The sequence below is a fragment of the Lissotriton helveticus genome, chromosome 3_1 (assembly GCF_964261635.1).
Source record: "Lissotriton helveticus chromosome 3_1, aLisHel1.1, whole genome shotgun sequence".
In the NCBI taxonomy this organism is placed as follows: Eukaryota; Metazoa; Chordata; class Amphibia; order Caudata; family Salamandridae; genus Lissotriton; species Lissotriton helveticus.
The window spans coordinates 1,595,324,330-1,595,351,528 of NC_136061.1; the positions used below are offsets into that span (position 1 = coordinate 1,595,324,330).

The 27,199-nt window shown below is 44.8% G+C and overlaps 1 protein-coding gene and 1 long non-coding RNA gene across 2 annotated transcripts in view; both read left to right on the forward strand.

Annotated features, from left to right (window-relative positions):
• Window positions 1-27,199, forward strand: part of DRD2 (dopamine receptor D2) — a 1,149,771-nt gene that overhangs the window by 890,101 nt on the left and 232,471 nt on the right. The window lies entirely within an intron of this gene.
• LOC144823658 (uncharacterized) lies at window positions 9-1,728 on the forward strand. The gene is made up of 2 exons (XR_013608825.1): window positions 9-1,366; window positions 1,652-1,728. It is a non-coding gene; the product is annotated as an uncharacterized LOC144823658 (long non-coding RNA).

Consider the following 27,199-nt stretch of genomic DNA (forward strand, 5'->3'; position numbering starts at 1 on the left):
TGCCGATAAAGACGGGGAGGGCTAAGAGCAAGCTTTCAGCAGTAATGTTTTACTCGCACATGAAGGAGGTTCGAGCGTCTCTGTACGCCGGGACTGAGAGGATGAATTGAACTTTGTAAAATTAAAGAGCAGGCCATGGTGAGTGAACACTAGTGAAAGTTGCACTTAATTACAGTTTTACCGTTTTCGAGCACAATAATCTGCTTCAAATAACTGGGGGAACATGTGTTGGTATACATTTGCAGGAGTTAGTTAGGAAGACATTTGGTAGTGGTTCTTGACACGGGGTAAATGAGCGTAAAAAATATGTTTAAGCAAAGAAGATCGCAGTTTAAACATGTTGAGTTTGGTTTCTGATTAATATAAATGTTTATCAGACAAATGAAGCAAGTCAAATTATAAAACATGTACTTTTATTTGTAGATGCCCCTGACGAAGGGAAATATACTTCCCGAAATGCATTGGGTGACCGAATTAAATTCATGGCATGCGAAACCCAACTTACACTCCTGTGGTTTTTGTGGAATCAGATGGCAAGCGCGATTTGCATAAAATGGATTGAACATAAGAGATAAAAATGGATGACAAATATGGTGAAATTAAGAAGAAAATAGTTGTGAATAAATAAATTTGATTCATTGGATTCGAATTGGCTGTGCAGCCTGACGGAACTGAAATTGGTTCCTTTCTTTGGGTTTAGTCACGTTACAGCGCAATGAGACGAAGCGCGAAGCAGGTGTTGCACGCTGGCAAAAAAACAAATGTTTAAAAGATGTCAAAACTCAGGATTACAATAGGTGTGCATCTCATGCTATATATTTTTCAGTGTATGAATATTTTCGTCTCAACTGAGATTGCACCCACGAGAATATTGGTAGTTACCAACAGGAAAACTGTGATTAAATCAGCACATCAGATGGTGAAAATGCACAGGAGCAGGGTTTCTTTCAGTGAAATAACTACGACGAAGAGGAAAGTATTTCACAATGAGTCATCACTTTTTCTACAAGAACGAATTACCGAATGAAAGGATTGCAAAGGAACTCATGTTTTTGAAAGAAAGTATAATCAACGGAATACCAGTGGATGAAGGGAAGTGTGATTATATGGCATTCTGGGAAATATAGTGAAGATCGGGTTCGGATAAATGGTGAAACTCAGTAGACCCAGTAAGAGGACTGGTTTAGAGCTTCAGGCGTTCACATGTGTTACTAATTAAATGGGTGATTGCAGATAAAGACGGGGAGGGCTAAGAGCAAGCTTTCAGCAGTAATGTTTTACTCGCACATGAAGGAGGTTCGAGCGTCTCTGTACGCCGGGACTGAGAGGATGAATTGAACTTTGTAAAATTAAAGAGCAGGCCATGGTGAGTGAACACTAGTGAAAGTTGCACTTAATTACAGTTTTACCGTTTTCGAGCACAATAATCTGCTTCAAATAACTGGGGGAACATGTGTTGGTATACATTTGCAGGAGTTAGTTAGGAAGACATTTGGTAGTGGTTCTTGACACGGGGTAAATGAGCGTAAAAAATATGTTTAAGCAAAGAAGATCGCAGTTTAAACATGTTGAGTTTGGTTTCTGATTAATATAAATGTTTATCAGACAAATGAAGCAAGTCAAATTATAAAACATGTACTTTTATTTGTAGATGCCCCTGACGAAGGGAAATATACTTCCCGAAATGCATTGGGTGACCGAATTAAATTCATGGCATGCGAAACCCAACTTACACTCCTGTGGTTTTTGTGGAATCAGATGGCAAGCGCGATTTGGATAAAATGGATTGAACATAAGAGATAAAAATGGATGACAAATATGGTGAAATTAAGAAGAAAATAGTTGTGAATAAATAAATTTGATTCATTGGATTCGAATTGGCTGTGCAGCCTGACGGAACTGAAATTGGTTCCTTTCTTTGGGTTTAACCTTAGATCTGACCACCCCCTCCTGCCCTCGTGTCCTGTTGGAATGTCCGGCTGCAGATTACAATCACATGTTACATTTGGGAGGGGAAAACAACATCAGAGCGGTCGGTATGGGAATGGGCCTGGAGCTGGGGTCCCAAACATGCTCTTTTGTACTTCAAAGTGTCTTCATTGCAATCAGGAATGTTTGTACATCATAAACCTGTGTATAAAAGACGGAGCCGTAGAGAAACTAAAGAGAGCACCTCGAGAAGATACCCTGTTGTCTGATTTGACGTGTTCTGTTCCGTCGGAAATAAACTCCTGTTTCCTGCCTTCCAGTCTCCAGCGCCTGCCTCTTTATTTGGGTAATCGTGAGTTGGGTGAGAAGCGGCTAACGCCGGGCAAAACTAGAAAAAGGGGTAAACGACCTGATCTGCCTGAACCCTTTTTCATCAATCTGGCCTTTTTACTTCTGCTGTTACACGGTATGTCTTATTTAGTCTGTAAGCACTATTTTCTTTAACGTGTGTCTCCTACTGCAGGCACGACATGCTTTCCGCGCACCATGCCCGTTTTCACTTTCCAAGCAGCTCAGAACAATGGAAGCTGCTTCTTTGAAATGAAATAGGTCTTGCATTTACAAGAGTTTGACCTATTGGCATTGTAAATGACAATGCTTTTTATGTATGTGTTAATTATCAAAACATATAAATAAAAGGTATTGTCCTTTACAATGTCAATAGCTTAAACTCTCGCAAATGCGAGGCCTATTGCATTGCAAATGCTTTGTTCTATATGGAGGTTGCATGACGTTTGTCTAAATAGAAGACTCCAACAGAATACAGATAGATGTCTAATTTAGATGCCACCTATGTTTTAATTGGGCTAACATTATGTGCCAGGAAAACATCACTCATTTCTCTGTGTAGTACATGAAACATGATGTGTTTGTTTGAAGAAGAAAATATAGGACCACCAGACAGAACAGCACTGGTATTTCATAATAATTCATGCCACACACTGTCACCAAATCATGATTCCCCTAGAGTACACCTCATTGAGAAGCAACGTATTTAAAATGTGTTTTTATATCTTTTTTAAATGTAGTCAGAAAAGTGCACATTGACTGTTAACTTCATTTTTTTTATAGAACTTAAAGAGTAACCGTCTTGGTAAAACTGTAGAAAGTAAACCCTGTCCTGAAGTTTTAGTTTAACTTTTTTTATTGTCACTGGCTTTACCACCTCTTGCTTCAGGGGTCACGAAGGGGCAAGCAAGGGGTCGCATTTGCCACCGCGGGTGACCCCAAAATGACATCCATGTCGATCTACCCTGCCTGTTCCTCCACTCTGAATAGACTCATGTTAACTGCCATGTTTTTGGTTTCCAGGAAATCCTGGCCTCTTAAAAATGGAAAAACATGTAAATGACACCCAAGTGTTGGAAGCAAACTCAAGTGTCAGGAACATTTATTTTGTTTGTTTTTTCAGAAAATAATTCGTTCTTTGGGAGTTTGTCTTTGAAAAACAAAAAAAAGTTGTGTTGGTGCACTGAACATGACACCCATACTGCAAACTTCAGTGCCTTCAGAGGAGCTTTCATGGTGGATAGAGATCTCTGCAGGGCAGCGAAGTATCCCCTGCGCTGCCCTTTGGAACACCGTACAGCCCGACATCTTCTCAGCAAGGGATTCATATGTGGCTACCTTGATGTTAGATACTTTGGGGCAGATTTACAAGCCCCTTGCGCCTCTTTTGCGCAGCCGTTGCGTCACTTTTGTGACGCAGCGGCAGCGTAAAAGATGCGCCATGGTGCGGGGTATTAATAATGTGATGCATCTGAGAGATGCGTCACGTTGTAAAGTCCTGCGCCATCATGAGGCGTTCCGGCGCAGTGGAGGGCGTTCCTGCGCAGGAACGCCTTATAAAAGTGGCTGAGTGAAATCTACAAGATTTCACTCAGTCACTTTTAGGCCAATGCTGGGTCAAAACCCTGAGCCTTCTTGAAGCAGGCGTAAGGCTTGACACAGCGTTGGGGAGATAGGGCCACCCCAGAGCATTGCTGGAGATGTCTTGCGCTTGCTAATTTGCAGGGATGTGCCAGTAATTGTAAATCTGCCCCTCAGTGTGGTTGTTCAGGAAGCAGTGGGCTGTCTCATCCGTTGTTAAATGTGCAGTCGTCGTTTATGACTAATTGCCATGCTCATTACTATTATTTTAAGACTGATTTACTCCTGCGCTGGGAATCAATGCAGAAACCACTCAATTTGGAGAGGCATAGAGTGCCTACCTCACACCTTGTCACCCTGGACACTGTGCAGTCCATTGAGTGTTCATGTAACAACCATAATGTATTCTGGGGCCTTGGTGCTCTTGCTTCTATTGTACTTATTAGAAGACCATGTTTGACGAGAACGATTTAAAGTTAAGGGCCCAGGACTGAACATGGTGCCTGCGGATGTACGACATTACAACGCATGCTTTTACCACGCATGCTTTTACATCGCCAGTTTTACAACGCATGCCATTACAACGCATAGTGCTTTGGGGCGCTGGATAGTGAATTATTTAATTTACTTTCCAACTCCAGTCCCCGTGGATAGTAGGGAAGGTGTTGGATAGTAAATTAAATATATTCCCTATCCTAGAGCGCCCCCCCCAGCGCAATGCGTTGTAATGGTTTGCGTTGTAAAAGTTGCGATGTAAAAGCATTGCGTGGTAAAAGTTGCGTTGTAAGTGATGTTCCCGGTGCCTGCCCATAAGGACATGGGTTCCCGCGGCCATTTTAGGCTTGATCCAGAGTTTGAAACCAGTGTCCTTCTGCAGAAGCTCTGCTTTGATCAGTTTACGAAGGATTACAGTTGATAGAATTGCCTCTTTAAAGAAAATCTGTCACGAGAAACAGGAAGGAGCTGTGACGCACACTCACGACTTGAAACTCTTAGAAGTCCATATAATGTATGTGCTCCAGATGACTCGTTCCCTTACCTCTGTTTGCATTGTATTATTATACCGAGAAGCACATTCCATTCTTTCTTTCACTGAAAGCGTTGCAGAAAGCTCTTTTCAGGGGAGACTCTTTGTTTTAGGCAGCTTCTAATGAGTTCCATGGCCACGGGTCTTCATTCGTCGAAACAAAGAAAATAATGGTTTCTGCGAGCCGATAAGGGCACTACACACAGGAACTTAGATTATTTAATTAGACTTCGGTGCTTTATTGAGCATCATTCTCTCTTACAAGAACTACACATTTTAAATTAAATCCTTATCACTGAAGTAAATGTGCGAGATCTGTTTCTACACAGGAGACAAACTGGACAGCTCTAATGAAACTGCCTTTCATACTGCAGCAGCGGGTCTCGACGTGATATTAAATTGCAAATATTTGCTTGAAATAGTCAAGATAAGTAGATCGTGTGCTACACTTGAAATGCAAATACATTTGCAGGATATTCAATTTTTTATGGTATGGTTCTCGCTGGAATTTCTTTGACTGGATATTAAGGTATATTTATTCATCCATTATGTGCTTTGATTTAGCAATTAACACAGTTCAGGCCTCTGGATGTCTACTCAAGGAAAGCTAATGAACAAGTGAACACCTAAAGGGTGCAGTGAAGCATCTGGTTCATTTTGGGCATCTGTACATCTCAGGTGCTGGCGTTATTTATTCTGAAACTCCAGAGTTAACAACACCAGGGGTCCTTGTAACACTAGGGTGTGTAAATAATGGGGTTTATGAGCTGAATCAGGAATCTCCATGGAAATTATTGCCAGGGAAATCAGTAATTCCAGCCCAATTTTCCTGGTAATTTCTTATTGCCCCATCAAATGCTCCAGGAGATTTTGATTGCTTTCAGGAGCTGAAATCTCTGGGCAAACGTAGCTGATTTGTAATGTTTTCTATAAAATGGCAGTTCCTGATGGGGTCGGTAAACCATTGAGTCCAGTTCACTAGGAGATATCAAGACTTCAATTAGGGATCTGTATTCTGAAGAAGGCCAGTGACCCATTAGGGCATTTGGAATAGGCTCAAATAGGTTGATGCCAGCAGATAGGGTAATGGAGATATAGCGTATGTGATATACCCGCTTCACACATTTTTAACCCAGTCAATGGTGGCCTAGACTAAATAAGAACAGGGGCACCCACTTAGACAGTTTTAAATAACTATTTTTTTCTCTCTGCATTTGGATCTTTCTCATGAAAAATTATTTCTATATATAAAAAAAATATGTGCTCCACCCTGAGTGTTAGTCTGCGCCAGGATATGTCAGCAGCCCTATGATGAAGCCTGCCACCATTTAGTGGGTAAGGGCAATTTTAATAACCCTATGTGTTTTCCAGTAGGTTCTTTCTCCATTCACAGTTTCCATTCCCTACATTCCTAGTTCCCTACTGGGGTAACCAGAGCTTTTACCCACTTTTTGTCCTTATCGTCTCGTGATTTCCATAGTCTGGTTTGTAGAGCAATTGAAGGATCACTCTCTAGTCCCCCCTAGTTTGTGTCTAGTAAATACAACCACTTGCCAGGCCCAAACATTCCCTTTTACTACATGTGAGGGATTCCTAAGGTATGCCCAAGGTAGCCCCATGGGCAGGGTGCAGTGTATGTGAAAGGTAGGACATGTACTGGTGTGTTTTACATGTTGTGATAGTGAAATACTGCCAATTTCGTTTTTCACAATTGCAAGCAGGGCCGGCTCTAAGGCGGTGCAATCGGTGCCACCGCACCGGGCACTGACTTGGGGTGGGGGCGTCATTTTTACAAGTAGTATTATCATTTTAAAAACACCAACCTGCTGGCCCGTTCCTGTCCTCCAGCAATTTTTGTAGGCATCAATTAAAACGTCAAAATAACTCAGGTGATTTATTGTGTTCCTGGAAAGAGACCAAAGGTTTGTCTAGTGGACGTTTTGACTCATCCAAAGGTAGCGCAGAGGGTTAAAATGTGTGCTGCTAAGTACGTGTACCATGCAGATAATAAAGTACATGTAATGTAAATAGGTCAGTGAGTTACTGCTTCTGTAAGGGAGCTCCTTTTGTTACTTGTCGTTTGGTAGGTTAAAATCGTTATTTAGGACATTGAGCTATTAACTGTCATCAAACAGCTGTGTGTAAACTGCAGGGTATATGTTAGAGTTATATGTTTTTTTGCCCAGTCTTTCATTATCCTAATCTTGCCAAAAGGGTTCATTTGGGTGGGAAACAATTCTTGTTACTAAAGAGAACCCCTAACAATGGTGTTATATTTTAAATTCTAAATTTGTCATTTTCCAGATTAAGGGCTCTAAAACTATATTGCCTACCAGTATCGATGACATGTTGGTCCTACACTACACCTTATAGTCCTGTCTGATGCAACATTTCCTATACTCTGATTTACACACCTATGATTGTCTCCGTGCAATGGGTTTGTGATGTAAAGTGTTCTGATACCTTACACTGGTATGAGTGGTGATATGAATCTAAATGAATCCGAGAGACAGTGGTTCTGGAGACTTGAGGGGGACTGCTAAAGGGCAGTGGTTAGGGAATCCATGGCAGAGGTGGTCATTGGGAGGGTGCCAACAGACATTGTCGCACAGGGCACCACCAGCGGTAAAGCCGGCCCTGATTGCAAGGACTATCTCTCCCATAGGTGATCATTGGAGCTGCCTTGTAACCTCTTGCAAGTGTAACCTCCAATGGAAAGAGATAGAGATTTTGAGTTTGGGATCCTTGAACTCAACAATTTAAAATTACATATTTTTTAATGATGTTGGGTTTTTACTTACATGTTTGAATTTTTCACTTTTCCTTGCTTTACCATCTGGTGCCTTTGCCTGCCTGTGAATCCACTTCAAGTTTGGACTGACAGTTGGACTGTTTTCGCATTCACTCTACACAGTCAAACAAAGGAAGCTGAGGTGTGTCCTGCATATCCTGATTGCCCAAATCCTCCCTCTCCTACCCCCACTTGCAAACAAATTAGTGACCCAGGCCCTCAGCCTGTCCAGACTGGACCATGGCAATGCCCTTTACCTAGGTGCCCCTAAAGAGGTAATTTCAAAGCTTGACGTCATACAGAATTGTGCAGCAAGGCTGCTCACTGATACCCCCAATCATTGCTCAGCAAGACCAGCCCTCCACTCTCTTCACTGGCTCCCAGTACAGCAGAGAATAAACTTCAAGGCCCTTTGCATAGCACACAAGTCCCTTAACGATCACGGGCCACTAGTCAACAGGGCCATGATTCGTCCGTACAGAACAAACAGGGCATTGCGTTCAAATGAACTCCATCTTGCGACGATTCCCAGGACAAAGAAGGCCAGAAGTGGTGGTAGGCTCTTCTCGCTCAACGCCTCCAAACTATGGAATGCCCTCCCACTGCATCTATGGACTGAACCTAACCATCTGAAATTCTGTAAACTGCTGAAGACCTGGCTGTTCATATAGAGCCCTCCTCTTCCCTCTCCTCAGATCCATGCAGTGCTGGGATACCTCCGGCTAGCCATGCGCTATACAAGTAACAATACAATACAATACATCACCAAGTGGATGGGTCTTCCTGAGCTAGAGTGGTGGAAGGAGTTGTCACTAAAACCTGAAAAGGGCTTTGCCTGTCCTCACACAAAGCTGTCTACACCGCCTGCAGTGTGTTTGGAGGCAGGCCAGGGAAAAGCAGGGTCTTGTGCACTATAAAGAAAAGACTTTCCTTTGAAGTATGCCTACTTCAAAGGCAGAGACCGGTATAAGTACTGGAGCTGTGACATTATAACTTTGGAACACTTCTGAAATGAGAGGGGATTCTTCCAAGAAGAATAGCTGGAGAAGCTGTAGGAGAGGTACTGTAACTCTGCATGTTGCTGTGTAGGGATGCCCTGCTGCTTGCTGTTTCTGTCTTGTACAGTGAAATGACTGGACTTTGCTTTCTGTATCATACTTGCCAAGGGTCTCAAAGGGCCTGTATGTGCTTGCCTACTGTTAAGAAGTCTCAGGGCCATAGAAGACTTCACGTGCAGCCTCTGAACTCCTCTGCTGGGAGTTCTGACCTGCCAAGTGGTGTCAATTCCAGTTCTGGGCCCTTGGAGGTAGATTTGCTGCAAAGAAGCCTGCAAATCCATGCATCAACCTTCATCGCCTGTTCTTCCCACTGCAGTCTTGCCATGCAGTTGACAAATCAGCGCATCCACGTGGTGCGGCCAAATAATCACCTCCCCTTGCAGAATTGATACATCACCTCCCCTGTCAAGAAGGAATCAACGCATCACCTTCCCTGAGATTAAGGAATTAACGCATCATTTTGTTTTCTGGCGCTTCATCTCCCCAGCGCCTGTTTTTGTTCATGATTTTGACACATCCCAGGAACTTTGTCATAAGAGTGATGCATTAAGGGGAGAGGAGTTGGCCTAACAGTTAGGGGGTCGACCTCGAATCTGGGGAACTGGGTTTGCGTCTCGGCAATGACGCTGAACATCCTGTGATTCTGGGCAAATCACTTAATCTCCCCGTGCCTAACTATAAAAAAAATGAATGTGTCCTCATGTAATGCAACTGGTGCTATGTAAAGCGCCCTGATACCCGATTCAGGTCACGTTTGCGCTATATAAAACTCTGGATAAATATAAATGAATATTCATAGTTTCCTATGGCCTGAACTGTTTTAAATCTTTCAAAAGTGAGTTCTTTGCTGGTGTATGTTGGATTTTTGTTGTTTTAGTATTATTTTTTCAGATAAAGATAGGGTATTGTTCATTGTGTTACTGTGTGTTTATGTATAAATGCTTTACTCCTTGCCTCTGAGATTAGCCTGACTGTTTGTACCAAGCTACCAAGAGGGTGAGCAGGGGTTATCTTAGCTGTGTAATCCACTTACCCTGATTAGAATAAGGGTCACTAGTGTACAGGGTACAAGCCACTGCCATCTAGAGACCCTCATTTCTAACAGCAATTTATTCAAATTAATTTGTCTGTTTAGCATGGACATCGATTTACCGAAATGCCATGGGTCGCTGAACTGATATTACCCACAATTGACCTCAATAAAATCATGACAAGTGACATCAAATTACCTATAACCCTGAATCTTGCCAGGTAGTGATTTCCCATGACCTTAATCTTCATGACTTGACAATAATTGGCAGCTAAATTTCTCTACTATATGCATTATTAATATAACTAGGCAACACAGAACCATGTTTATTTTGAGGATACCTTTATTTTAATTAGGGTGCTGGCACGGTATGCTGCACAGCATTTATACTTTCTATTTATCTTACATGAAAACTGATGTGTTGCACCTCTAACTGGTGATTTAATGATTCCCCCACTGTCTACCTCATGAGAAATGTTTTCATAAATCACAGAGAGAGGAAAAAGGAGATTTACATTTTTTTAAAAGTTTTCCTCAATTTGGACAATCAGGAATTTTAGAGGGATGCCAAAGAGGTGTAAGCCCTTTTTATGGATGCTGATATCATATCCCTGCCACAAGTGCAGATTTGTTTATATCTGTGTATGTTTGAGTGTATTCACAATCTCCTATCATTCCCATTTCCAGCTTGCATGTTTTTACTTCAGCCAAGTGCAGGGATAAATCCTTTTCCAGGATAGGAAGGAGAATGGATCACCACCAGAGTGGAGCAATGGAATAACCTGAATTGAAGCATGGGGAGGGAGGTGTTATTCATGTGAAAATATTATTTTTACGCTGGAGAAAAAAAGTAAGGTATGTGCACTGACCCAGGGGTAAACTTTTCCACTGTGTCATGTTCTCCCGATGGAGAACTCCGTACAGATGGAATGGATTTTAAACTTGGAAATCCTAGGCTTTCCCCAGGAATCTGCTAGGGATCTGCCAAGGCCAGCTTTGCCTGCAGATTGCACTTTAAATTCAGGAATTTCAAAACTAGTAAAGCTATACAATGCCATAGATTTAAAAATCGGAATTTAGTTTTACTGCATTTTTGTGAATCACCCGCGTAAATTGAGTATAAACTATGCTATTGGCTTAAGTTGGTCCTTATTGTTGATTATTTTTTATTTTTCTTTGTTTGAAATTAATTTATTTACATTTTGAAAACATGAAGACATGAGCCTTCACAGTTGTATGCATCCGGTCAATTGCAATGTGTCAAGATTATGCATAAGTAAAGATATCAGCAGGGCATTAGAAAAAACATACATCATCTCAAGTGTTTTAATGAGGGGGCGGGATCACCAGATGTGAAGGAAATCACCCCATGCCGAATTGCATCTCCAGCACAGCAGAGATGCGGTTGGGTAGATTGCGCACAAGTGGGCCTGTGTATAATACCGTTGCATCATCAATTTATATGTGGTCTCGCGTTGGGAAATGCTCCTATACAGTTTGGGGATATCTTGCCAGAGCTGGTCCCACTGCTTCTGTGAGAATCCCTCAGTAGTATCAGCGTGCCATTGAGTTTGGTAGGGGTGAATCTTGGACGGGGTGAGTGTCAGAGTACTTTGTAGGTGCAGGAGATCAAGCCCCTTGTCCTGCAGAAAGACCGGACTAAAGACTGAAAGTGTGTGAGTGAATGTGTGGCCCCCTGAGCTATGGAGGGGATAAGCCCCTTATGTCTCAATTGGTAGCATTGTAGTCTTGCTGACTCCAGGACTCTGAAGTCGTGCTTACATTGCTCGAAGGCTTTAATCTGGTCACCTTCAAATAAGTCCCACTGGGTGCAACAGTCCCCCTCCTTCCTATCTGTGAAGCAGTGGGTCTGTAGTGCTGGGGTAAACTCTGGGCTGTGAGCTACTCGGGTGTTTGGAGAGGGGAAGGTGGTAAGGTTTCTCTTGATAGCAGTTCTGTCCTAAATTTCAAGGACCGTTTTGGTGTGGGCGGCTATGTAGGCTCTCCAGGCAATTGTGTTTAGGGAGCCATGCCAAGTCCCAGAGTGGTCTCTAGGCAATCGCACAATCCATATGAAAACAGTGCTTCGCGCTCTCTCAAACTACCCACTCTGATACATAGTGCAGGTGGGTCACCCAATATTATTCTAGAAGATTGGGAAACGAAACCCCCCCGGTTCCTGGGGAGCATTAGTATGGAGTTAGAGAGTCTTGAGAGTTTCCCTGCCCAGGCACAATTATGGATATCCTGTTGAAGATTAAGGATCACATCCTTTGGGATATGGGCGGGAAGGCCTGAAACAGATAAATGATTTGGCAAAAATTGACATTTTGACTGAGTTGAGTCGTCCCAGCCAGGAGACCTGTAGCGGTTTCCATTGGCAAAGGTATTCTAGGACAGAGCTCCAATATTCTAGCCAGTTGCCGCACATCCAAGTTGCTAGGTCAGGGTGAGTTTTAGTCCCAAATACTTTATAGATTTTGGAGCCCATTGGAAAGGAGTGAGGGCTAGTAAGTCAGGGATGTCAGTTTTGGGGATTGTCAGGTTAAGGGCTTGTGATTTAACCATATTTATTTTGAAACCAGAGACATTCTCAAAGGCAGTTAGCACTGTAACTAGAGCGGGGAGTAAAGACTTGGGCCAAGTGAGGGCTAGCAAGAGATCATTCATGATTAGGGCCACTTTTTGTTCATGCCCGCGATGTCCCTCACCTGGTTACTATACATCGCAAGGGGTTCAACCGCCAGGGTGAAGAGTAAGGGCGATGGCTGGCAGGCCTGTCTAGTGCCCCTTGTCAGATGGATCAGTTGCGAGGAGTGCCCATTCACATGGATAGTGGAAGTGAGGGTGCTATAAGACACCATGATTTTAGAGATCAGGCAAGTGCCCAATCCATAGTAGTAAACAAGGGGGAGAGGGAGAGGGAGAAGTGGATTCTGTCTCCCCTGGTAATATTCATAAACAAAAGGAAGATTATGTGGCCAGTGGCAACGTGAGTGATGCCGACAGCGTCAACTCAGATGGAAGCTCCTCTAGTACTAACTCAGGGGGATTCAGGAACAAAAGACAACAGAGGGGTGGTTACCGCCAACAGAGAACCCAGTTTCCACGCCAAAGAGGGTGGCGAGGTTTCCAAGGACCACCTCCTTTCAACCCTTTTCAGGGCCAATATCAGTTCCCCCAATACCAATATGGCCCACCACAAATGGGACCATTGCACCCACAGTGGGGAGAAGACCTGACCACTGCACCACAGCAAAATCAACAGCCTTTTTTATCATGGGGCCCAGGATCCAACAGAGGCAGGAACAAGGGAGGGAACAATGTCACCTGGCAGCCGGTGACCGAGACAGACCCCAGGGTACACACCAGGAGTATGACAGCGGGTCGAGCGTCAACCAGCAAGAGAGGGACCTAGTCATAAATATATCACCCTGGCCACTAACTAACATGCAAAAACAAGTACTCAATAAAGGCCTGGGATATGTCCCTACGAATAAACCAGATATATTCCTCCTACACAAAGAGGTTCAGGACTTTGTTAGAACCATCAAGCTGAAGGCTTTCTTTCACAACCAAGAACCTAGAGTTGAGACATCGGACACAGGCTTAAAACCTAAGTCGTCCTTTACACCACAGGATAATCAACTTCCAGTTGAAGTTCTAGCTTTCGAAAAAGCGGTCATGTTGGAATTAGGCAAAATGGATGTCGACCCTAAAGTTTTCCAAAATATGAGTAGACAAGAAAGCGAAGCGATAAGGGAACTGTCTCAAAACAAGCAGATCGTCATAAAACCTGCAGATAAGGGCGGGGCAGTGGTTATTCAGACAACCACGGCATACGACCGAGAATGCAGAAGACTCCTCTCAGATAGGAGGAACTATCAGATTCTGGATGAGGACCCCACAGAGTCCATACGCATCCAAATAGGAGCAATGACTGAAGAAGCTCTTGCCCATGATTGGCTTTCAAAGAAGGAGGCCCAGTTCCTGACACAAAAAAAACCGCGAAAACCCTACTTCTACACGATACCTAAGGTTCACAAGAACCTAGAGAATCCTCCTGGCCGCCCCATCGTGTCTGGCATTTCATCTGTGCTTGAACCACTTTCCAAGTTCGCGGATGCCTTCCTGAGACCACTTGTCCAAGCTACTGACACGTATCTCAAGGACACGAAAGCTGTGCTCCAAATGTTAAAAAACCACCCGTTCAACCCTGACTCTCAAATACTACTGAGCCTCGATGTGGAGAGCCTCTACACCAGTCTCCCACACGACGAAACTCTCCTCATTATTGAGGAAGTATTACACAGTAAACAATGGAACTATCATACCCCACGTGGAGTAGTGATGGAATGTATCTCGATGGCCCTTACCAAGAACTTCTTTGAATACGAAGGAACCCTTTACTTACAACGTCATGGGAGGAGCATGGGCAGCACATTTGCGCCAAGCCTGGCAGGTCTTTATGTACACCATGTGGAAACCACCAAAATCTTGCACCAAAATAATCCGTTCAGGAGTAAGATCCTCTCCTGGAGGCGCTATATCGATGACGTCTTGGTCATCTGGGAAGGGAATAGCCAATCTGTCATGGACTTTATGCAGTGGATCAACAATCAGAATAACTTCCTGAAATTTACCCACCAAATGTCCAATGACTCAATGGTATTCCTGGACTTGAACATTTACCATGAGGCAGGTCACTTAAAAACTGAGACACATTTTAAACCTACGGCTAGGAACTGCCTCCTTAGGTTTGACAGTTTTCATCCACGTCACCTAAGAGAGAACTTACCATATGGACAGTTCCTACGCCTACGCCGCAATTGCAGCGATGTGGGAAAGTACAAATCCCAAGCCCTAGACCTAAGCAAAAAATTGCAACAAAGAAAATATCCCGACAAAATCATAAACCAGGCGATGAAAAGGGCCCGCAATAACAACCGGGAAGCCCTCCTGGAAGACAATCCTCCTAAAGAAGAAACAGAAAACAGAACAGTCTGTGTCACGACGTACAGCTCCGTCTCAAACCAGGTCTCTAAGCTGGTGAATAAACATTGGCGAATTCTGACGAGTGGGAATCTAAATCTAGAAAAACGTATTTTCGCCCACAAGAGAGGAAGAAACTTAAAAGATATCTTGGTGCACACAAGACCATGCACCGAAGTAATCCAACAGACAAGATTGCAAGCTCTGCATGGGCATTATCCATGTGGGAATTGTAATAATTGCCACCTCACCGAGAAAAGCCTAACTCTCGAATTCAGAAATGGGACCAGATGGGAACAACGTGCGGTCACAAACTGTAACAGCCGAAATGTTGTGTACCTTATCACATGCCCCTGTGGAAAAGAGTATGTGGGGATGATGACGCGTCCTGTAAAAACTAGAATCAATGAACACAAAAGCAATGTGAGGTGCAAAAAACAGACAACAAAAATGGCATCACACTTTCTAGAGGCACAGCACTGTGTGAATGAGATACATTGGACTGTAATTGAAAAACTACCTTCAGAAAGAGGTCTGTTTGAAAAAGAACAGAGATGGGTTTTTCGTTTGGGCTCAGATGTCACTGGGCTGAATGACTCCATCCCATGGAACCAATTACGTTAAAAAATAGGCCTGTCTAGCTTGGACAGCATTTAACGGAGCGTCATAATGTACTCTTCTCACTGTCATCGTGAGAATTCGAAACGCACCCCCAAAAAAGTGTGTATTTATATAAACCAACCTTTCGTTTATAGCTGCCTTAATAACGCTGTCATGTAAAATCAAAACCCCTTTTCCAAACTGTAGTATGCTTAAAACGAGGATTTCTATATTGCGGTTACGACACTGCATTAAGGGATAAGCTTTTTCCGCGCATGCGCGAGTGACTATTAAACTCCTTCCTGAACGGTGACCAAGACACTACCGCCATGCGCATGCGCCGACGGTTAGTGTCTCTCCTCCTCATACGCGCGTACTGCTGGGGACACGCCCTGCTTAACCGGCGCAGAAGCGGGTCGGAATCTAAGGGATAGGTCCATGTATGGGCCGTTTCCTTTTCCAATGAAGGGACAATTAGTAACGGCTGAAACACTATAAAAGGGCTTACCTCTGACTGGACCGACACTTCGTCGGAGCCGCGTTGAGGGGATGAGAGCCAACCAGGCCTTGCAGTAACCGTGAGTGTGTGTGTGGGAGTTTATATCTGCCTAAAGCCCATACCAGGATCGACTGCTCTTAATCCTTAAACTCGGTTCCTTGAGTACCTCACAGGTTGCCACAGTGGGCAGAACAGGAAACCCCCAATACCACGCTTCTGGCTCATGAGGCTATTTGGCCCATTATTATAAGTAAGCGACATACATCTATGTTTCACTATGCATTACCTTTCATGTTTTTTCATCTCATGGCATCATCTGGAGATCTTCAGAGACCATTAATGTGTGTCCTAGTCTATGTGTCTGTTCGTTTTTTTCCTTTTCTTTTTAGGGTTCCTGGACCTTATTTTTGCTCCTTGTTACCCTTCTGTGTATTTACACAGTGTTTCTTGAACATGTATTTACATTATGGTTTATTTGACCTTTTTCATCCACAGGTTCAGTTCATCGCCAATTGGGCGCCACGGACTTATGACCTTTGAGAAAATAGCTAGGTACATTTTCACCTAAATTTTATTTTTGTAGAGCACACTTTGACATCTACATAGATGTGAGTAAGGTGAGGATAAGTAGTGCACATCCTTGTCCTAAAGAAGGAGTTTTCGACTCCGAAACATGTCGACGCACTTGTGAGGTTGTTTTACCCTAATCAGTAAAAAACAACCACTCCCGCACTTTTTTAATGATACCAGCCGAAGACTTAATAAAAATGTTTTGTACTTACGAGCCAGGTATTTTTTAATATTTCACTTTCACCTCACCACTCACATTTTATTACCCACACACACCAGCACATAGTTCACTTACAGTGCTCCTACGTAGTCGTGAGTCGTAGCACGCCGCATCCCGTAGAGGTTTGCGAAGACCCCGATGATGAAGCATGACACCAAGGGGCCTGTTGGTGTGTGAGGGGTATTTAAACAACACTGGTTGCTCCCCACCACTGTAGGGACCACCGAACCCAACCTAGTGGATTCCTTTTGTTTATGAAAAGTGCCCAATCCAATCATAGCAAGAGTTGCCCACAGAAAACTCCATTCCATTCGATCAAATGCCTTCTCCACTCAGAGCGAGAGAAGGCAAGCGGGAACGTTGTCCCTGTGAGCTTTGACTACAAAGTGTGCAAGGCGGCAGACGTTGTCTGATCCCTGTTGCTGTTGGAGAAACCTCACCTAGTCCAGGTCAATGAGGCCAGGGAGTTAGGGCTCCAAGTGGTTCACAAGGATCTTGGTGTAGATCTTGGCATCTGTGTTTAGGAGAGCGATCACGCAGTTTGATGGGCATAAAGTAGGGTCCTTACCAGGTTTGGGTAGGAGTACGACCTCTACCCCTGCCATAGTGGGATGTTAGGACTTTAGGACTGTGTCTACCATGGAGGAATTGAAAAGAGCCAATAAGTGCTCTTGAAGTTGAGGCAGAAATTTGCAGTAGAACGTCACAGGGATGCCATTGGGGCCAGGAGTTTTGCCCACCGGTTGTTCATTAAGTGTTGTGGTGGAGTAAGTGTGTTTCCTGGAAGAATAGAACATTGGGATCCTGTGTGAGGGGGTAGTGCCATATCTAGTACTGTTTGCTAGGAGTGTTCAGCCCCGTATGTCAAGAGATGGGAATTTAATATGTGGGTTAGTAGTCATTGGGGAGAGACAAGGTGTGCGCCTTCAGAGTGCATAACAGGAAATAGGACATGTCATGGAGAGAGGTATAAACATCCCAGAAACCCTGAGGACCAAGGATTGTCGGGCCCCGTCCCGTGAAAGGAAAGAGAGTGAGCGGCTATTGTGACTTGAGGGAAGGATAACGAGATGCAGATTCTTGCTGGCCAGCAACATAGGGGAGGATGTATGTCAAGACAAGTCCACCCATTGTGTTCGATAACCTAAGCAAAAGAAAAAGAAAGGTAGAGAAGAACTCAACATGCAGCCAACAGGGCCAAGCTACTCCATTCAGGTGACTGAATGGCAGTACATCCGCAGGGAGGCCATTCAAGAGAAGTCACTCTCCTGTAGATTGAATCGAGGGGGTTCATGTGGAAAGATGTAGATTCCGCTGTCATCATTGACCTGGGGTAGAGAACAGCTAAGGAGGAGCTCCAGCAGTTCTGGGGTAGCAGGAGAGTGTGTTCAGAATTCAGCACCATTTAGGGCAGCGTGATGGGTCCAGTGACAGCTCCAGAAGGGTCCAGCCCAGTCCCAGACTGGAGCGGCCAGCACCGTGAGGATCCAAGCCATGGGACGATCTTAAAGAAGTGACTAAGCAGTTCCTAGGCGATGTACACAGTCACCTGGTGTCAAAGGAGGTGAGGTGGGGGGTCATTGTTAGAGAGAGCCAGAGGTCAAAGTGCTGGGCGGGGGACCTCTCTCAAGGTTACAGATGTGCTGAATGATATCTTGTTTGGCCTCCTGAGAGGCCATGTCCCTTTTGTGCTTATGGAAGTGGTAGGTCTACACTGTAGCCCGCCCCGGTTTCAGAAGTGGTTGGCTGGGGTTGGAAGGCAGCTGCAAGCCATCAATGTCCAAATCCAGCATCAAGCACTAGAGTTGTTTCACCTCTCTTCGGGAAATAATGGCACTGCGCCAACCCTCCCAGGTAAAGATGATTGAAAATGGGTGGCCCCATTGATTTCAGATGTTGAGGTCCCTCAATCCATTTGTGATGGGCTTGAAGTCTTTGCATCTTCGCAGGGTGATCTGTGCAATGTCCTGGAAGAGTTGGACTGTCTGGCCCCAGAAACCTTTTTTTCTGTAAAGAAATGGATGCCTGTAAGGATGTCAGGGGCAGCAGCCACACAACCTGGAATGGTGGTCACCTCGTGAGCCCTGTCAAGTGCCGGCGGGGAGATCCTGATCACGTGGAGGAGGTCAGCGGTGAGGTCGGCAGTGAAGGTCATAATGTTTGCGCCCTCCGCTCCCTATGGAAGGATGCGGATGTTGTTCCTCCTAGTCCTGTTCTCCAAGTCTTCTTGCTTCTGTTCCAATTCGATTTTCTTCCACGGCCATAACTCTGCACCAGAGCATTTCCTGTTCCTCCGAGCAGGCGTACATGGTGCATTCCAAGTCGTCCACGCAGCCACCAATCTCTGTGAGCTCATGCTTGAGTTCATGGATACAGGTCTTGACATCTGGTTTGAGTTGGCCTATTTTCAGATTGAATTTCTTGCAGAAACGAATCCATGTAAGCCTGGGTGATGGGCACTGGGGAGGACGTCTTCAGAGCTGGTCCTGTAGGGGCACAGGAAGGGTCAATAGCGGCAGCTGCTGTCTTCTGCTACATGGAAGTGACCGGATTGTCCTTGCTTCGGTTGTTAGACGTATCTCTTGCAGAACTGCCTCATGTCATGGCAATGAGGAGAGTGCTCAATTGCGTGTTGGGGCTGAAGGACCCTGATGCTGGAAGAAGGCCCCTGGCAGAGCAGAGAGCACGGTAGTCATAGTCTGCACCTCGTCACCCCCACAGGGCGTGTGGCAAAATGGGATACAGGGGCCACCACCACCAAGCCTTTTCAACCTCCCCAGGGAGCAGAACATTGGACACCGAAGCCAGCAAATTTGCCCCCAAGGTGACAGGCAGGTGAGCACCATGGAGGCGATGTGACAACTCCCTGGTAGCCGCTGGTCACTGGTAGAAGTCTCGGGACGAACCACAGGCCGCACGTAGGGTTCAGCGTAGAAGGGAGCAGTGGGGCTCAAGGCAGACAATCAGCATTGTTCAGGGTCTCAGTGAGGAGACAGGAAGGCTCCAGGACCCAGAGAGTCCCAGGGCAATCTCTGCGGCTGGGGGGAGGGTTCCCAAGGCTTCAGGTGCATCCCCCTGAGACAGCCGATTAAGCAAGGCCCAGAGAACAGGACCAGCTAGGCCTCAGGTTGTCAGAACAAACAGGCCTAATCCGCAGGTGGCAGGGGCATAGGGTTTGGCAGTTGCAAGCAGGGGTCCCTTCATACCTGGCGATTGTTCAAGAGAAGCTGGGAGCCCAGTGCCAGGTCCCGCAGGGATCACAAGGCCATTGTAGAGTGCCTTTCAGACCCCCCCCCCCCAACCAGAGGCTGACAACAGTCGACAATGGCTGTAGAATCATCAAGGGGACCAGTCAGGGGTTCAGAGCTAGTGTGGGTCCCACCAGCAGTGTTTAAAGGTCCTCAGTACCCTCCTCAGGTGCCGCAGGGCTTGTAGCCAGTCACACTCTGCAGCGCAGTGCCTGCAGCACACCACGGCCCGGCAGGTGCAGACAAGCAGGCCCCACGATGAAACAGGACTACCATCAGATGCCAGGGGGCCACCCTGGAGAGGCCTCTTGGTGGGGGCTCACCTAAAATCCTTAGGCCATCACACAGTGTGAGCAAGGCTGCTGCAAGGCCAGTAGGAGCTGGCCACGGTTTTCTGCTGCACCGTCAGAAGCAAGGAATGGCACCAAAACATCAGGGGGGACCAGTCATAGGGTTGGGGCCAGCGCAGGCTTCACCCATAGCGTCGAGAGCTGTGCTGCATCCTCCACTAGTGCCTCAGGGCCCGCCTCTGCCCCCAGCCTGTAGCTTAGGGCCCGCAGTCCACCAAGGCCCAGCAGGAGTAGACAAACAAGGCCAATGATTAAGCTGTGGCACCCGTAGACAGTGAGGTCACAATCTTGCCTCAGGGGGCTGTACAGCAGTGGTTGCCCGATCAGGGCCCGTCCACATCCACCGAGCCACCACCAGATGAGATCTGGGCAGCTGTAAGGACCATGGAGACCTGCCCCAATTTATTGCAGCTCAGGCCCCAAAATGCTGGGCAGAACCCAGTGATCTTCTCATCCGGGACTAGCAGGACCACCCCCCCAGATGTCTCAGTAGTGGACAGCCCCCAGTCATCTGCTCTGGAGGGTGACCCTGGACTGCAGCACCCAACAGTGCTGTGTAGTGTAGGTCTCGGAGCTATAATTCTTGTTGATTCATTTTTGTTTGTGTTAATTTGTAAGGCTAGTGTGAAGTGCAGAGAGGAAGGTTGTGGTCAAATACATAACGTTTGAAACATAGCCAAACATGTTTGAAAACGTGTGTATCTTTAGTTCATTTATTTATTTATTCTCAGGAGTTCCCATTGCAGTGCTGAATTTATTTATTTTTACAAAACCTAAAGTTTCTATTCCAGTTTCAGTGGAAGAGGTAGAATGTAAATAGTGCTTATCATGATATTGTATACCATGTCTTCTTGACACTGATAGTGCCACCACTGATGCCAGGGGTAAAAAATGAAGTACCACGGGTCACGGGTCACAAGAAGCAAGCCAGGGGTCACAGCTGCTAACCCTGGTGACTCTTCAATGACTTCCATGTCCCTAGGTGTTATTTGAAAGTTTATTTTTACCACTTTTTCTGAAAAAATACCTTGGCCCTCATTAGGAGGCGGGTGGTATTTTGCTACACCTGATACCAAAGGGCCTGGTGTTTTCACACCTAGTTTTCTTGGGTGCAGGAACACTGGACCCTATTTTACCAGGCAAAAAAACTGTTCAAATCACTTTAGGCTTAGGCTTAGGGTGCATCAGCAGTCAGTCTGAGCACAACCTCATTGACCCATGGATAGAGTTCAATGGGGCAGTGAGGCGGGGCGGGCGGGGGAGGGGAAGAGTGGGGGGTAGTAAACACCAGAATATGGATGAACGGAGGTAAATAAACATTTAACTAAATAAAACGAATTTTGTTACGCGCGCTGCATCGCATTTTGCAATGCAGCGCGTGCAACGAAATTCGTTTTATTCATTTAAATGTTTACTTACCTTCGTTCATCCATATTCTGGTGTTTACTACCCCCCACCCTGCCCCTCCCCCGCCTCACCGCCCCACGGAACTCATTGAACAAGCGGCCACTACTGGTGTTTTGCTTAAATTTAGGTCCATGGGGTTATTCCTCATTCATTGGTGTTTACCCCATAGTTGCATGGTATCGGTTGACGTTAATACATTGTGCTGATAATTATGACTTCAGGATTTGCATCCAGCCAGTAGTAGCGAGCAGCTCGTAATGAGGGACCATGTGGGGGGTCAGCAGTTCAAATGTGAGAGAAAACCTCTAGTCAGTCGGCCTGAGGAATGAGCCCTTCACATAAAAATACAGACCAGGCAAGTTTGCCTGGATATTAATATGTAGCTACTTACCTATGCCTTTTGCAATATCATCTTATAGACAGCATGCTGCTCTTCTGTAATACCTTTCAGTGATCATCGGCTTCTGAGCCTTTGTGCATCTCAAATGCCTATTCCACTGCCATCCCCATTGAGGGCCAGGGCTTCTAGAAATTAGGAACTAGTTGCAATCAAGCAGTAGGAATGTAATGCACTTGATTGTATTACAAAAAGCTGCAAGATGAGAACTCTCATCACGTGACCGCAGTTTTTATAGCGGGGACGAAAGGGTGGCAGATGTTCATACTTTTGTTTGGGTGCAGATACTCAGGCCAGATTTATCAAATTGTCATACAACGCAGCAAGACAACTTGCTGAGCTGCACTGTGCAGCATGACAGTGAGAGCAGGAATGTTCCATATCTGCTAAGCTGTGATGCATTCTTGCTCTCTCCCTGCACTGGCACACTGCGTGCTGCCTCCCACCAACACAGGCACCCTTGAGCCATGGTGCAAAAGGGCCTGCGTAACAGGCAGCATAGTGTGTGTGCAGGAAGGAACACCTTCCTCCACAAATGCAATCCAAAGAGTCATTTCCTTTATTGACAAGTGCTGCAATATGCAGCACAAGTAGAAAAAGAAAAGGACAAAGAGAAATAAACCTGTTGGTAAGGCGTATCATTTTGAATCAATCCCAGGTTTACTGACCTTAGTAACTTTGAAATTGTGTCAAAATCCATGGGTGTATGCATGGGAAAGCACATGCTCCATTCACGGAATGCTTTCCTAATGCAGCGTAACGCAAGGCAGCGACCTGTGTTACCTTGTATTATTCTGGTTTTATTAAGCCACGCTGAGCCACGCAAGGTGGCCTTGCATGGCTTAGTAAATCTCACTTAAGCCCTTGCATTGCCTTGTGTAGCCTTGTGTGAGGCAAGGGAAACACAAAGGCTTAGTAAATCTGGCCCTTAGTTTCGTTTAAGGTGGGAAGGTATTTTATTATGAATCTCCGGTTTCTGCAATGACAGCGATCAGAACCTCTGAGGTAATTAAAGTATGCATGTTACCTCCTTACATATGCTAAAATGCACTGTAGGCTAAGATGTGGTTTTGTTCTACTATTACTTAAGGTGTTTGTTAAATAAAATGTTGTCAAATATAAAATATGTATCCTCAAAATGATGAATAGATTAATGGTTGTGCATGGCGGAAAGGGCTTGTTGAAGGACTTTTACTTGATCTCAGAGGCCCAATTTATTTGGATGGTCACTGGCCAGGGTTCATATTTGCCCTCGTTTTATGTTTTTGTGGAAAGGTTATGCCTGCTAGTAGTCAGTCAGTCTAGAAGGGAGTTAGCTGGAATGAGTTCCCCAAAGAGTTAAGAAATAAGAAGGCATTTGTATAAGACAGAGCTTTGAAGTATCAAGCACTAATTACTAAAAACTGTTGCAGAAAAGTAAAGAGACAACGGGGCAGATTTACAAAAAACTGACGCATCTCTGCATCATAGCAGAGGTGCTCCAGTTTACTTGCGTCCATGGTGCAAGGATTGACAGATGCGTCATGCATTTCTGAAAGTCGTGTCGCAAGCACGATGCAACTCCAGCAATGCTCAGGAAGGCCTACACCTATTGTGCTGCGTCATTCCTTACACCTGCTTCAAGCAGGCGTTAGGTTTTCACGCAGTGGCGTCGTAGAAGTGTCACAGGGATATCTTGAAGATTTCACTGCATCACTTTTACGAGGTTTTCTTGCGTCTGAACACCCATAATGTGGTGCAGGGCTTTACAACATGACGCATCTCTCTAGATGCGTCACATTGTGAATGTGTTGCAATGTGGCGCATTGTTAACACTGCTGCTGCGTCACAAAAGTGATGTAACGGCGGCACAAAAGTATCGCAAGGGGCTTGTAAATCTGCCCAAACACTGTTTTATTTTTATTGAAACACTCACAGAGGAGGTAAGATGCTAGCTAGCCGCTTGTCAACAAAGAGAGCGTGACTTGAAATCAAGCAAGTTAAGCAATATCTTGCTATGTTGATTTTCTGTGGTGTAGCAGAAGCATGTGTTTGTGACAGGATGGACTGGCTGATATGAATTGAAGGACACAGGATTAGAGAAGGCAGAATGTGTAATACTTGGTATATGTTTTGCAATTCCAGTGGTGGTTGCTGGGAGTTGTGAGGCCCTAGCAGGTCCACATGAAATATGAATGTTGGTCAGGGAGCTGCTGCCGCAGAGAGGTCAGGATTGTGTGCTGCTCACTGTGAGGGTGATACCACATAACCCAGAAGGTATGTAAGTAGAGGTGTTAGCAGCAGTCTTCTGAGGCAGAGAGGTGATTACTTATTTATGGCAGACAAGAACAGGTATTGCGCCAAGACCAGACTTTCTTTTATCATTTTTAAACCTCAACATGGAACATCTATGACCAGGAACATCATCGTGATGTGTGTCACCCAATGAGCAACATGAGAGTACTGGGTTTGTTTGCAAATTACCAAGTCAGAGGCTCTGAAGGTGTCTAACAGGCCCTAGGTGGTTGTTCTCCTGGCCACACTATTGGCTGCTCAGCCAGGACATTAGCTTTTCTTCTGAAGCACCAGCATACTGTGGTAGACAGGCAGGATCTGGCACCAAACCTATATTTCTGAGGGGTAAGAAGTGGCAGTGAAAGGATAGTCAATGTTTCTAATCAGCAGAGAAGAGGGAGTCAATATCAGTGCGACAATAAACGATGCGAAGTAGCGCAGAGCACCAGTTGGTGAGTTAGAAATGATCTGGCCATGTATATATATGATGTCTAAAAACAAGTAAGGGTTCAGTTTTGTTTGTCAGTGTATATAAATGAATTGTTGATTTTTAATATGCCTGTAAATTTTTTTATTGCCTTTTATGATTTCTTGTAAATCGAATAAAGTGTATTTTGACTGACTGATCTGGCCATGGCTTTGTGCCTGCCACTTTTGTGTAAGGAGTGCAGTTGAAGAGCTGGTGCTGCTTTCAATGGCTTCTCATTGGGCAGCCCATCTGTTGCTGGCACTGTGCTTAGAAATTGTAGCCATGTTGAAACTGACGAGCCCTTTAGGTGTCTCAAGCACTTCAGGAGAAGTAGCTGGCAGGGGCACCAGATGCCCAGCCAATAAAATCTAAACCTGGTTGCGATGTTTCAAAACATGTGGAAAATCCAACCTTACCACACAACAAACCAGCACTGCCTCGCAATCGTTCATAACATTGCGTACATTTTAAGAAACATGCACGCAGTATTAGTATAAAGATTTAAATTTCTTTTTCAGAATATGTGTGACCTAAAAACCTGCAGGATAAATAACAGATTTACTGTTGTGAATCACAGTAAGATTCCCTTGTCAGAGAGAGCAAAAACAACACCCACGGGGTGCAAAGGATAAAAAAATGTGGTGTGTAGCGGTGTTAATGAGCTCGAGTCTTACGTTTGCCCGTGCTTTGTGATAATTAGCTATCTGTCCTCATTTCTTTCAATGCGCATAGTCTTTCTTTCTTTCAATGTGGATAATGTGAGGACAAGGCGGACAACTTCACTGAGCAGAATAACGTGTGCCATTTGTAAACTCAGCGGCGAGCAATGTCTACGGTAAGGGGCGCGCTCCGCGCGACTTTTATAATCCGATCAAAAGGGTTTGTCTACATTCCTGCATCAGTGGGGCGCACTTGAAGGTAAAGATTTTTGTTTTGCTCAGGGAAAGATTAGTAGAAAGTTCCGAAGTTCTGCTGAATAAATGATCACAGCCAGATACTATACTTGAACCCTTTTTTACTAACCCAACAACTCTTTCAAGAAAAAAAACCAATAGGCAACTGCAGTTGATTGATAAAGAGTGTTGCAATATTTAGACTTATTGGAGCTCAGAGACACAGGGGCAAATTATCAAGGTAATGCAATAAACATCGCAAATCGCGCTTATTGTGTTTACAATTATCACCATCTATCGCTGATTCACATGCCGTTTTAACGACGTATTAGCAATGCTTTGCTAAAAGGTGATGTGAAACCAGTGATAGACGGCGATAATCGACACTAGCGTGTGAAATCGAATGCAATTTCGTCATCTCAATAGAAGCATTTGGGGGCATATTACCTAGCAATAGTGATATTTATCGCTAAGCAGGGTTAGCCGGAATAATTTTATCGCCGCGCTACGACGATTTTTATCGGTGAGATACCTTGCTATCATCAAGGTTTATCTCAGAAACGATAAAAATCATTCAAAATGCGTGAATATCACTGGAAATACAGCGATATTCACACATTATCGTGACAATGCTCTTAGCCATGTTATCCACCTCCCATTGGTTAGCGCGAATATTTCCAAAACTACGCCTTTGTAGGTAATAGGAGATAGCGATGTTAGCGACTGTTTTCAGTCGCTAACATCTTGGCACGCCCACTTTGCATGTCATTAGCGATAAATATCGCTGACATGTAAAGCGGGCCCCAAGATGCTCGCTATCGCCTATTAGCTGTCGCTAACTGGTGTTAGCGACAGCTTGGTAATTGAACAATCAAATTATCGCCGCTGTAGCGGGAAAATGTCCCGCTAAAGCGGCGATAAGGGCCCTTGGTAATATGCCCCTTTGTTTTTTTAGGCCTTGCAGTCAATTAAAAAGAGAGCAATGTATATAGAACATTTCTTTAGTCAATGCATGTATAAAAAGGTTTAATTCGAAGAAACTAAGAGCAGGGCTAATACATTTAGGAATAATCCGATCGAGACATTCAAATCGATAAATAGACTTGATGATCATATGTTCCTCAACAAATATGTCAGCATAAGAAATAGGTTGACTGTGGGGTTGAAACACTGGACGTAATTCTTATCATAACAGCACAAGTAAAAAATACTGGCTCTGACATTCCAGAAATAATACTTGGCACGCCAGATCCAATCCTTGGAATTGGCATACTATAGTTAATACTTAGCACAGTTGTACTATAGTAATCCTTAGTCCTGGCATAATACAGGTAATAGTTGTCAACTGAAACAACCATGGTGTAATTCTGGTGGTGGCACATAGAAGGCATTTCTTGATATAATTGGCACCCGTGGAAAAATATTGGTGCTGTTATATTGTAGGTAGTTCTTGGCATTTGGTAGAACAACCCTTACATCTGGGAGCAAGGCAGCCCTGACAAAGTGTCAGTCCTGA